This window comes from Tamandua tetradactyla, chromosome 18, assembly GCF_023851605.1.
Source record: "Tamandua tetradactyla isolate mTamTet1 chromosome 18, mTamTet1.pri, whole genome shotgun sequence".
Taxonomy (NCBI): domain Eukaryota; kingdom Metazoa; phylum Chordata; class Mammalia; order Pilosa; family Myrmecophagidae; genus Tamandua; species Tamandua tetradactyla.
In genome coordinates, this window is record NC_135344.1 from 25,236,478 (window position 1) to 25,249,145 (window position 12,668).

Sequence of the window (12,668 nt, forward strand, 5' to 3'; positions counted from 1 at the left end):
ATGCAAATGCGCTCAGTGCAGATCAAGATGTCATGGATATTAGAGGCTATGTTCTCTGTTTACAAAATCAGGATAGAAAAATAATTAAAGCAGCCAAAGTTCTCTTGCTGATATATCCAAGGGCCTCAAACTTTTCTGAAGCATCTACTTGTTTTCTAGTTGGGAGGACAGCATGAGACCAAAGAAAAATCATATGCTAATGAGCGAACTAGTGTGTTAATTCATGATTTTCATTGGAGGGAAGAATTTTACAATTAAGCAGAACTAGGAAACTGATCACCAAATCCACCCAGGAACATTAGTCTTCTGAAATGAAAAACAATCAGAACTGTATCATAATATCCCTAATCTGGAAGACTATGTCAACTCTTTAATAATTACACATTTTTCATATTTTATGTTTCATTCCCACTAATAACATTGAGCCTAAATGCATACAGCTGCAACTAGTACACATACATGAACATAAGTGTTGGAAGTCTGGCACGCATATAAATCAAATAGTATTGAAAACAAGTTTATAGAAAAAACATTAAACAAACAAGTTAACAGGAATAATTTTGTGCCCTTACCAAAGAGCTATCATTGATTTAACCATGAATAACAAAAAAAGAGTTATTTTAGAATACGTCTTTGAAAAAAAGTCTTTACTAATAATTTATACTCAAGTCTAATGATAATAATTATGGAAAGCATTGGGATATTAAGCAAATTAGCAAAATTCTGTATTATTCTCCATACCCTCAACTATTAGAGGCCACACATGTACTACATTAAACAATATTCAGTCTGGCTTACAAGTTGTAGGTTGGTTTCCTTCCTTTGTCTAGAGAGGAAAGGGAAAGCATGTTCTCTTAAACTAAGACAATACCAGGAAGGTTTGTTTTCATCTGCAACTTCAGATGAAGAATTGAGCATGGAGTCTCAGTGGAAGCATCAGGCTCATCGTGTGATCCAGCCCCAAGCGCACAGCGCAGTTCAGTGGGACGCCTTTCATAATTCCTATCTGAGTGGCCAGAATGAGGGGGAGGTGCGCAGGATGGGGATACATGCACATCCCTCAGGAATTCTGGTTTTTTTCCTGTCACTAGGTCTTTTGAGACTGTAGGATACAAAATAAAATGTGTTTCAAAATCCAAAGGAAAAATGTCATTCTGGTAGTAAAGCACTAAGCTTTGGGCAGGCAGAGGGTGCTGCTTTGAATGAGACTGCCTGGATTCGAATCCTGGCTCCTCTACTTCTTGTGTGGCCCCGGGCAAGTTCATTAACCTCGGAGTATCTGTGTCTCTAAAGTAGCGATGATGGTGGTAGTGGTGACGATACCATCTCACAGGGATTTGTGAGCATTACATGAGATAATACATACATAGCACTCTGCATAGTGCAAGGTATGTGGTAATTCAATACACGCTATTAACATTTGCTAATTCTCCTTACTTAAGAGATGACCAGACAAATGTAAACAATCACAAAACTCAATACTTGAGTACAATGTCTAATGAAAAACCTAGAAAAAGAGATGCCCTAACCATATATTCCAGAAGCAGTTTCAGCTAGCATACTAGGTTGCCTAGAGACACAGATTTTATTCAACAACTGTGGTGTCAGGCCACACAATGTGCTAAATTAAGCAACACGGTGAACCTGCTGAATAATTATTGAGAGAAGCTAGTTTAACATCAACTGTATTAGAATGAAAATTATTGTGTGCAGGCAAAAAATAAAACCCCTACCCAATTAGAATGGGAAAAATTGGCCATTCCCATTTACTAGGTCTTTAATGAATTTGCTGGGAAAGCATTTTTAATTATTTATTTTTAAAACCAGATTCCATTCTGCTAAAAAATCTGAAATTTCTATTTGACCAATATGAGCCTATTTTATGATTAAGTAGGGGATTAGTAAGGCCTTGCCTATGTTTTAAACCTATGTTTCTAATAAGATCTCATGTAAAATGAAGATTTCTAGCCTCTCCTCAGAAACAGGAAGTTTGAGCAATATTTGGCCTTTGTTTCCACGTGGCAATGTCAGGCAGGGCTAAGAAGAAGTAGTTACTTCAGCTTGGGCAATTGCTCTCCATCACACCAGCCCAGGATTGACCCCCAAGGAGGGCCTCTGGATCTAACCCCAGGCTGCCTTACCTATTCATTAATGCAACCCTTCCATTAAAAACATCTGATTCAAAATTATTTCTCCCATGCCCTGGGATCCCAGAATCCATCTGGAAATGTGAATGGACTACAAGCTCCTGTAAGCTAAACTGGTCCTTCCTTAACTTGCCAAACCCCAATCAAAACCATTCCTGCCAATCCTAAAGAGCACCTAGGGCATTATACAAGATTCTACACAGGTTCCATGCACTAGGGTAACTCTCCAAAACCCACAACCTCCAGATGGATCCCTGGACCAGATTAAGTCTTAAAATGCAGAGGGGCCAGCCTTTCCAGAACATCGACTAGTTCCATCTCTTTACCCCATATCAGCAACAGCCCCTTCCAACATGAAAAAATGAGAATGGGCATAGCCCAAATACCCCTAAAGAGTGGGAGAAAGATCAAAGGTTATGGTGGAGTTATACAGAGAAGGTCAGGTTTAGCAAATGAGCATGATTGCTGAATCATTATACTGATATTTCTTTTAGCCTCCAGTACCTTAAAGCAGCTAGAAATAAAAACCTAAAATTGTGGAATTGTAACCCATACCAAATTCTGAAATCTGTTTTACAACTATTTGTTGTGATGTACTTTGAAATTTATTGCTTTTATGTATATATGTTATTTAAAGAGAAGGAGGAGTATAACAGAGAAGAAAGTATTTAACAAATGAGTATGACTACTGAATCATTATACTGATATTTCTGTTGGTCTCCAGTGTCTTGGAGCAGCTAGAAGAAAAAACAAAAACTCATGGTACTGGAATCCATACCAAACTTAAAAATTTGTGCTATAAATACTTGTTAAAATGTGCTTGGAAATATATTGCTTTTTTGTATATATATTTCACAACAACAACAACAAAAGCATTAAAAAAAATTGGCCCTTCTTGCAAATTCCTCAAAGCCTGATTCTGTATGGAGGTGGATTAATCCTCCTTCTGGAGTTTGGGTCCCTAATTTCAAAACAGGATGCCAAGACTGCCTCCTCCAGATTATCATTCCCTCATAATCAGCAACTAGGATGTCTGTTGGACAAGCATTGAATGCAGCAGTGAACTGGATATGAACTAGCACGTCCAAAGGATGCAGCAACCAGTGGACATGTTAACGTATCTCTGTGTGAGGTTCGCTAAGTCAGCCTGCCTTAAAGGCAGAAAACCAGACACCCAGGAACCATATTTGCTCCTTCAGAAAGTCTTCACTAAATTAATATTTCATATCATTCTTTCATCTTTTATGGAAGGCTGGTACTAAAAACATCCACTTGAAGAATACTTCTATGTCAGCTGAGGACGTTCCTCAAAATGTTACCTAGTGTCTCTAACAGAAGATCTTATGAAATAAGTTTTCATTGGAATTTTCAACCAGGAAAATGTTTCTCTTTCCAATTTTTTTGTTTTCTTTTTATCATGTAATAATAATTACATAATCCAATGTGTTTGCTTTGCTACTAGGAAACGCAGAAGTAAATTTTTATATTCATTCTGTGTCTGATAAATACTTCATACTCGCTTCAGTAATTATTGATCTATTTTCAGTTTTGCTGTTGTTGAAGTCCTGTTGTACACTCAGTTTGTGTTACAACATCTGGATCACAACATGCCACACACCTACACACACACACACACACACACAGACACACACAGACAATATTGCTAGGTGCCACGCTGGGCTGTCTTTTAAAGCAACCTAGACAAAAACCACAGAGCCCTGCCTGCGACTGACAGACAGACAGACCTGCTGGCTTATAAGAAAGCAAGTACCACTCATCGTGGTTGAGGGACTTTTGCTATTTTAAACTGTTTGATACATCTGGTGAGTTCATTACAGTCTCTGCCTAAGAGGTGCTTCAGCCCTCAGTGTAATGGAAATGCTGCCATTGTCTTTTGTTCAGCTCTCTGAACTTCTGTGATCTGTGCAGGCACCACCTGAAGTGACTTTAACCTCTATCCTGGCATTAGGGATGCAGCTGTGTGGAGACCACAGTGAACGTGTAAGTGCTTTGTGATAGGGCAAACCCAAAGGTTTGGATCTTAAATACTGGCCTGTCAAGAACATTTTCCAAAACAACAGGTTTCAAAATAAAAAGAGGTTGGGTCGGCTTTTTATATGCAAATCAGTATCATGTCTTGTTACATTTTTAGTCAAAGAAATTGCTGTCTTGAAAAGACAGAAATGGAATAGAAAGAAATTAATCTAATTCAGGAAGTGCTATGAACAATAAAAGAAATCAAGCAATTATCCCTAGCAGGAGACAGAGTGTTGCATTGTTAAACACCTCCCTTCTCTTATGAAAGAAAAGGAACTAAGAGGCAGGATTAATAATGAACAATACTTACTTACCCAGCCGTTTTTAACAGGCACTTTCAATGTGCTCTGCAAAGAAATATAATTAACCCTCTATACAGAGAAGGAAACAGAAACATGGATTTCTAAAATGATTTGGTCAGTGTCAACAGAAAGAAAGAAGACTGCGACTGTCTAGAATATTCTCTTTAAAATTGCTCTCACCTAGTCTGTCTCTTCCTGACAAGTTTGAGAATTGAAACCAAAAAATAGGACTCTGTTATGCCCACTTTAGAGACTGAACCAGATCAAAGAAAACATTTCATATTTATTTGCATGCCTCATCACCTTTTCAAAGGAAAGGTAAAAAAAACCCAACGATCCAAAACATGTTCTTATTTTTAACATAAAGTATGAAGAAAAAATTTCCAAAACTAGGTACAAATTTGCTGCCATAAATCCTCCACAAGGAAAGTTTTATTAAGTATGACTCATGTATTCTGCATAATATTTTCTAAAATAAATGGAAAAAATAAAAGAACTTTGCCAGCCCCAAGGAACTTACTTAGGGGTGAGAGGGAAGAAGGTTACATCAGTCAAAGGTCTTCTTGGGGAGTAACATGGCTGGCTTGGGATTAGAACAGACAGGCAGCTGCAATTTGTAGGGTGCTGGAAAGGTCTGCTGAACTGAAAACATGTCTCCAAATGGCTGCATGCAGTCTCTGAAATTTCTAAAAACTTAATGACTCCTTCACCTGAGGCCTTTTCCCTAGAACCTGCTCTGGCTAAGAACAAACAGGACAAGCACATTTCCATGAGGTACAAGGATGGCAGATGCCCTGACTTGAGGCTCGGCTGTTTGAAAGTGGGGCCTCACCTAGAGAAAGTGTCTACCCTCTCTTTCTGGTCAGGCCACAGGCATGTTGACCTTGCTCTGCAAACCCTCCTTAATACCAGTGGGCCTCACAGAACTCCTAGACTCCCAACTTCAGGTGGCTTGGAGGTAGTTTCCATAAACAGGAAGGTCCAAGAATAGGTCCCTGGATTGGTCCAATCTCCCTTCAAATCCTTGTGCTGTCCTGGCCCAATGAAATCCTGCCACCTTCTGTCCTGTTAGGATGAGTGGAAAGATAGTTGGCACTGCCTGTTACCCCAGGGAGCTCATTCAGCCCATCCCTACACATATGGGGAGACTACAGCAGTGGGACGTAAAAAAAAAAAAAACAACAAAAACCATTCTTCCTTGACCCAGCTGCAGGGAATTAAAACCCTTAATTCAGAGGTTTAAAGATCAGAAGTGGCCTAAACTTTCTTTACTGGCTATTAAGGGAGAAAATGGCTGGGTTGGCATCTCACGTCAGAGGGGTTGGCAGCCCCATCTCTCATTAGCAGCTTTCCTTGCTGGTCCTACCTGTATGAAAGTTTCACCCTCCCATTAGCCCCCAAGAGGCAATATCTACTGGAGCCATAACTAAGAAATGGAAGTGCAAAACCTTTACAACATGTAAGTTTGCCTGACCTCTGCATATTCAGTTTTCTCATACATTTTAAGGAATAGATAATGTATAAAATTAGGGAACTGCCTCTTTTTTGCTTGGGACATGATACAGAAACTGAAAGTATCAATGAAATGAAAGTACAAGTAAATATAATCCTCAAACACTCTAGATCAAAGAAAGCCCAGCTTTTTCTTATTGGCTGTACTATCTCCTATAGCCTGGATGCTACCCTTTGGCAGTTATATAGTAATTTTGAGCAAATGACTTGGGGGTTGAAAATGAAAAGAAAATAATTTCTTTTCTTGATATAGGGTTGAGGTTATGCTCTTTATTCATATTACGCTAACTCTATACTATAGAACCACCCATTATGGCATTTTCCAATCCAAGGGGTATTTGGAACTATTCAATGATTTGAGTTTTCTATCACTATCTAACTGAGAAGATACACATTCAAGGGAGAAAACAAGTAGATTTGGTATCATTTCAACATCTTAATGGAAAATAGATTTAATGATAAATATAATAAACTGAGCTATCTTAAGTTTTATTATAAGGTATAATGCTTCAAGTAAACAGACTCTCTTTATTCTTTAAAAATAGTTGCAGTGTTTATTGTCCATTTTCAGTTACTGAAAATTACTTACATGGCATTTGGAGATAAACTGACACTGACAAATTAAAGGAGTTTTTCAATATCTATATATGGTAATCCTATGATATAAGCAATAATTTTAGAAATTTCATCTGGGTGTGAGGTGTTATAGACCAACTTGCATGTGTGCATGCACACACACACACACACACACAACACTCTTAACTGGGAATAGCAAGAATCAATGTAAATGCTGAAAACCATTTCACTGTTGTTACTGAGACATTCCTAATAATTTCAAGCTTCAGATACTGAGGCTTATAGTGTCACTAATATCAATTATAAATGATCAAAATTCATATTAAAAAGGCCTATGAATGAACAAATAGAGAATAAACATTTAAATAAATGCTTTGTTTTGTTTTTGTTTTTGCATGGGAAGGCACTGGGAATTGAATCCGGGTCTATGGCATGGCAGATGAGAACTCTGCCACTGCACCACCACTGCCCACCCAATAAATGTTGTTTTTAATCTTCAAACTTTATAGTCATCATAATAACAGCAACTTCTGTAAAGAATATGTAATAGCTTCAGGAGGTTTTTGTTTTTCCTCTCTCCTATTCAATTGAGAAATTTACTCATATTCAAGGAATAAATTTCCCATAACTGTCATCTTTTCACATCAAAGCCCTTCTTCCTCTTTTTCTTGCTGCAGATAATCAAGAAAGGCCAACCAAATATACAGAAATCCCACCTCTCCTGCTTTACTAGACCAAATATGTTTAGGATGAAGAAAATAAAAAATATCCAACTAAATTATACATAATTGATCTGTATAGGTTTTGCATATTCTCGGATGTATTCTAACCAGTATATCACCATATCTTTTGACTAATGTTTATTTTGGAGAAAACTAGAATATATCCACTAATTTACAATACAAGTTTATAAATTCTACACTTTACTTGTGTACATAAAACACAGAAGCACTGTTCTATATTACAAGGTCCATTCCCTTATTTTTAAACATACAACATTACCCTTCTAACTTTGATGTAACATATCTTTTTCTTTATATTAAAATGGTAATATAGATAATAAAATGTATATTTATAATAATGCATGTAGGTTTTTTCATATAGCAATTACATTTGCAGATATTCCAGAACAATTACTGACAAAATCTTCAGTACAATAACTCTGACATTATTGTCAGTATCTGAATTATTCTTAGAGCATTTCACATTCATATATATATATATAGGTGAAAATTTATCCTTGCGGGTTTCATGAATGGGCAAGTTCCCCAAAATTTCTAAGTAGTAGTTTGTTTATTTGCAAAATAAGAATAGTATCTGCCGTGGCTACCTCATATAGTTAATTATTTTTAGGCCAAACATACTTAAAAATGTTTACTGAGAGTTTATTTTGTTCTAGGCTCTGTGCTAAACATCAGAATACAAAGATGAGACAGACAGATTGATAGTAAGCAATTATTAAATAGTGTAATAAATGGCGAAATAGAAGATATGGACAAAGTGACATGGGAACATTGATAAATAAGCAGTAATTTCTGTTCAGAGATAGATGACGTCAGAACAAGACACAGAGAGAAGGTAGTATTTCAGGTGAGCCTTGTAAAGGGTTGAAAAGTGTCTCTCAAAATTCACACCCAACTGGAACCTCAGAATATGACCTTATTTGGAAATAGAATCTTTGAACATGTATTTAGTTAAAACTGGATTAGGGCGGGTCTTAAATCCAATGACTGGTGTCCTTGTAAGAAGAGGAGAAAACACACAGACACACACCCTGAGGGGAGAAGGCCATGTACAGATGGAGGCAGAAATGGAAGTGATGTAGCTATAAGCCAAGGAACACCAAAGACTGCCAAGAGCCACAGATGCTTCAAGAGATGGGAAGGATTTTCCCCAGAGCCTCCAGAGGTAGTGTGCTACCTTGCTGTCAGGCTTCTAACTTCTAGAACCATGAGAGAATGAATTTTTGTTGTTTTAAGCCACCCACACTGTGGTAGCCCTAGGAAACTAATCCAAACCTTAAAGGATGAAGAAAAGTTGGTCCAAAGGAAAAGAATCAAAAAAAAAACATTCTAAGCAGAAAGATCAGTCTATGCAAGGTGTGCAGAGGAAAGGTGAGAGATGGGTCCAGGGAAACAGCAAGGATTCCCGTCACTCAGCCAAAGGAGATGACAGGTGGACAGAGGGAAGTGGTGGAGAGCAACAAGTTTTGGAGAGGAAATAAAAGGTAGCTATGGCCAAGACTTTATAAAGGGCCTTTCTGTCATGCTAAGAAATGTAGACTTGGTTCATAGTCAATGGGGAGTTTTCTAAAGTTTTTAAATAGGAAAATGGTCAGATTAGACCATTTTAAAGAAAATTCTGGCATTGGTATGGAAGGTGGATTAGAGAATGAAGAAAGAGAAACAATATACAAAGAAGGGTACCCGGTTGGGAGGCAAATGCAGTGGATGAAAAAGGAATTGAGGGAGGACCTAGACTTGGAAAGGAAGGAGTGGGCAAATTGGTGAGGATGCTATTACCTGGATAGGGAAAGCATGAAAGAAGGAATACTTTTTTGGGGAGAGAAGGATGGTAGGAAGTGATGATGAAAATGATGAGCTTAATTTGGGACATGTGGATAGCAAGGCAGAGGAGTCCAGAAGATAGTTAGAAAGATGCTAGAAAGTTAGATGAAGTTGCAGCTCAGGAAAAGGTTTGTGGGAAGAGAGACAGATTTGGGATTTATTACCACAAAGTTGCTAAGGCTCGGATCATGGATCCTGCACTGTTCCTGGTACACAGCCGCCTCTCCAAGAATGTTTGTTAAATGATTGAATGTGAGTGGCTTAGATAATGCAGGAAGAGCAGATAGAGCGAAAAGACCAAACGATAAGGATGAAATGACAGGGAATACCAATAGCTTAAGGGGTGAGCAGAAGAGAAAGAGCTGGGGTTATTTTATAACCTAGATATCTGGAATCTTAGCTTTTAGCTAACAGCTTGTATTTTTAAATAAAGATTTAAAAGTTGCTCTCAATGTACATGCAACATTTTAGACAGAGAATTTTGTGATGAAGGACTATAGCTCTTACCTAACAAATTGCTTTGAAGTTTGATAATATTTTAACTTTTAAATATTAACCCTTTAAAAGGTATAATTACATCACTCAGATCAGGAAATGAACTACTAAAAAGTCAACTTTCCAGGACCAAAAACATCTATTTGATTAAAATTAAATTAATGATTCAAAATTACTAATATTAGTCAACTGTCAAAATTCATCTTAACTTTGCTTAAACTTTATTAGTTATCCACCATTATATTTTAGAAAGCCCATTAGCTAATATATTTAAGACTTCTTCCAGTTTAAGTTATAAAAAGAAAAAATATATATACTATGAAAATATAAGACAACAAAAAGGAAGTAAAATGGAATGTGCATATATTCACATATGTTTGTGCACGTATATGTATGTATCTGATTATTCACTTTGTTATCCAGTTCCTTTTTCAAATCAACCAAATTAATGATTTCAAAAAACACATAATAGTGATCTACATCACTGACTTTGTCCCTATACAAATCTCAAGGATTCACTGGATTCATAAATTAGAATCAGTGCAAGATAAACTGGTTTCTTTACTAATTATAGTCATAAAATGCATATTTAAGCTAACATTCCCTATATTTTAGTTTAACAGAGTTCACCTGAATGCAAAGCCAAATAAATATCCAATCACTGATACCCTACAGGAATATCTATTTAGTGTTCTTAAAGTGGGAAAAATGTTGGCTTAAGCCTTTGTATCTTTAATACAACCATATTGCCTAATGACTAAAAACCAATTCATTCGAAAATTCGATATTTGGACCATCAAGCTCTTTAGCACTTAATAAGCAATTAATATTTGTCAATGAAAAATATTTTTGTAACACAAGGTGAAAATCAATAACACTAGCCCACTTGTTGCACTCTCTCCCACTGATAAGCTATCCAAATAACGACAATCCTTAAGGGAAACAAGCTGCTTTGATGTTTTAATTTATGTTCTTCCCAAACAACATGAATCCGTTTATGCTTTTTATTTGTTTATAACTCAGAACACACTTCATTAGTAATCTGCTCATAATTGTTATAATATATATAATCCACAGATGCCAGTTTCTTAAAATAGCATTCTATGCTTTACTACAGATGCTATTAAATGCATACTTTAGATGCATACTAATTTTATTCACTCTTGGGGTAAACATGTAACTCTCAACCAAAGGATTTCCACTTAATATACAATATTTTCCTTTTAGAATTAAGTGTATGAAGAAGGCAGTTTTGATGCATTTCTGAAGGCCCAGTAGATTATATATAAACGAACTTTGCATTAGCATACATGATTTATAACAAAAGCATGTTTTTGGTTAAGATTTAATATTTTTAGTTGCTTTTATGGCTTTGAAATGTTGTAGACTCATTAACCATTTTTGGAAAACAATGAAAAGGTAAGTGCCCTTTTTAAGAGGGAGAGTTCTCTCAAAAGACATACGACAGTTGATGAAACATTTTTGCATCATTATAACAATTTTATGGTAAATGTCTTCACTTAACATCCAGTTGGAGTTAATACTTAGGTACAGCATTGTACATTAAGATGCCTGCTGTGGTATTATAAAAATATTTGCACTTACGGATTTTAAATTTCTGATTGCTACAAAGCACATCAACAAGGAAATTAAGAGTACCCTTTAAAACCATTGCAAACTGTGGTGGTTTGGAGGCATATACTGCAGAAAAACACGTTCTTAAACTTAATCCAGTCCTGTGGGTGTGAGCCCTTATAAAGAGGACCTTTTGATGAAGTACCTTCAGTTATGGAGTGGCCCATCTGACTCAGGATGGGGCTTTTTATTTTATTTATTTATTTTTTAATAGGCAAGCACCAGGAATCGAACCCAGGTCTCCATCACAGCAGGCGAGAACTCTACCACTGAGCCATCGTGGTCCACCCTCAGGATGGGTCTTAATCCTATTTTTGAAGGCCTTATAGGGAAGGCCACACAAAGAGAAAAAGCCAGAAGAAGCCAGATGCTGAACATCAGTGGAACCTGTAGAGAAGGAAGAAGCCAGAAGATGCTGCTGTGTGCATTGCCATGTGACAGAAAAGCCAAGGATCAAAGATCGCTGTCAGCGGGCCACAGAATGCCAGTCTTCCGGGAGAAAACATCACCTTGGTGATGCCTTGATTTTGGACTTCTCCTGGCTTCAAAACTGTGAGCCAGTAAATTTCTGCTGTTTAAGCCAACTCACTGAATGGTATTTGATTTAGCAGCCAGGAAACTAAAAATACAAACCTTCATACTCAGGGTTTTAACATGAGTAAACACAGAACAAAAAACACTGTTTCTGGATTTCAGTTTTGGAAGATTTGGAATTCAATGAGAATTCTGGTTCACACTTCCTGTTTTAGATATGAAAGTCAGCCCTGGTGTCATAATTGGCCCACTGAAAAGGCAAATGCTTCATGCAAACTTTTAGAAGATTGATATGCAAATTTTAAGAACTTCGCTAATTCTTGATAATTTTGCATTAGATATAAAAGACTCTTCTATTCACACTCTTGAATATCCACAACAGACTCTGTCACCCCATGCTATTCCACATACAATCTGGTAATTTTTTTTTTTAATCTTCACATGCTAGTGACATTTTTACATGCGGATGTTGCAATGCTTCCCTATAGGCAGCCACCAAATAAGAAATCCTAAAGTTTGTTTACCCATAGAAACAAAACCAGCTTCCAACTAGCCTATGTGATTCTAAATGTTTCAAAATTCATTGTACCAGTTTAGTCTATTAAGCACTACTTATAACAGTTTCTGTGAGAAAAAGCATTCCAAGGTCCAAGACAGACATTAGAAATGTAATTACCTATTGTAGACAACAGAAACTTAGGATTTCTAACATCGCTAGCTCTATGGGAGCATATGGGTTTACTAGGACAGCAGGAGAACGTGTAGGATGCCAGAGAACAGTATGCGATTACCTGTTTTGAACCTCTAGACATTAGGTTCACCCAAAATTAGAAGCTAAAATTAGCAAGACACTCATTTAACTT

At 36.8% G+C, this 12,668-nt stretch overlaps 1 protein-coding gene across 1 annotated transcript in view; it reads right to left on the reverse strand.

Annotated features, from left to right (window-relative positions):
• The window catches only part of WDR7 (WD repeat domain 7), a 494,499-nt gene that overhangs the window by 8,564 nt on the left and 473,267 nt on the right, over window positions 1–12,668 (reverse strand).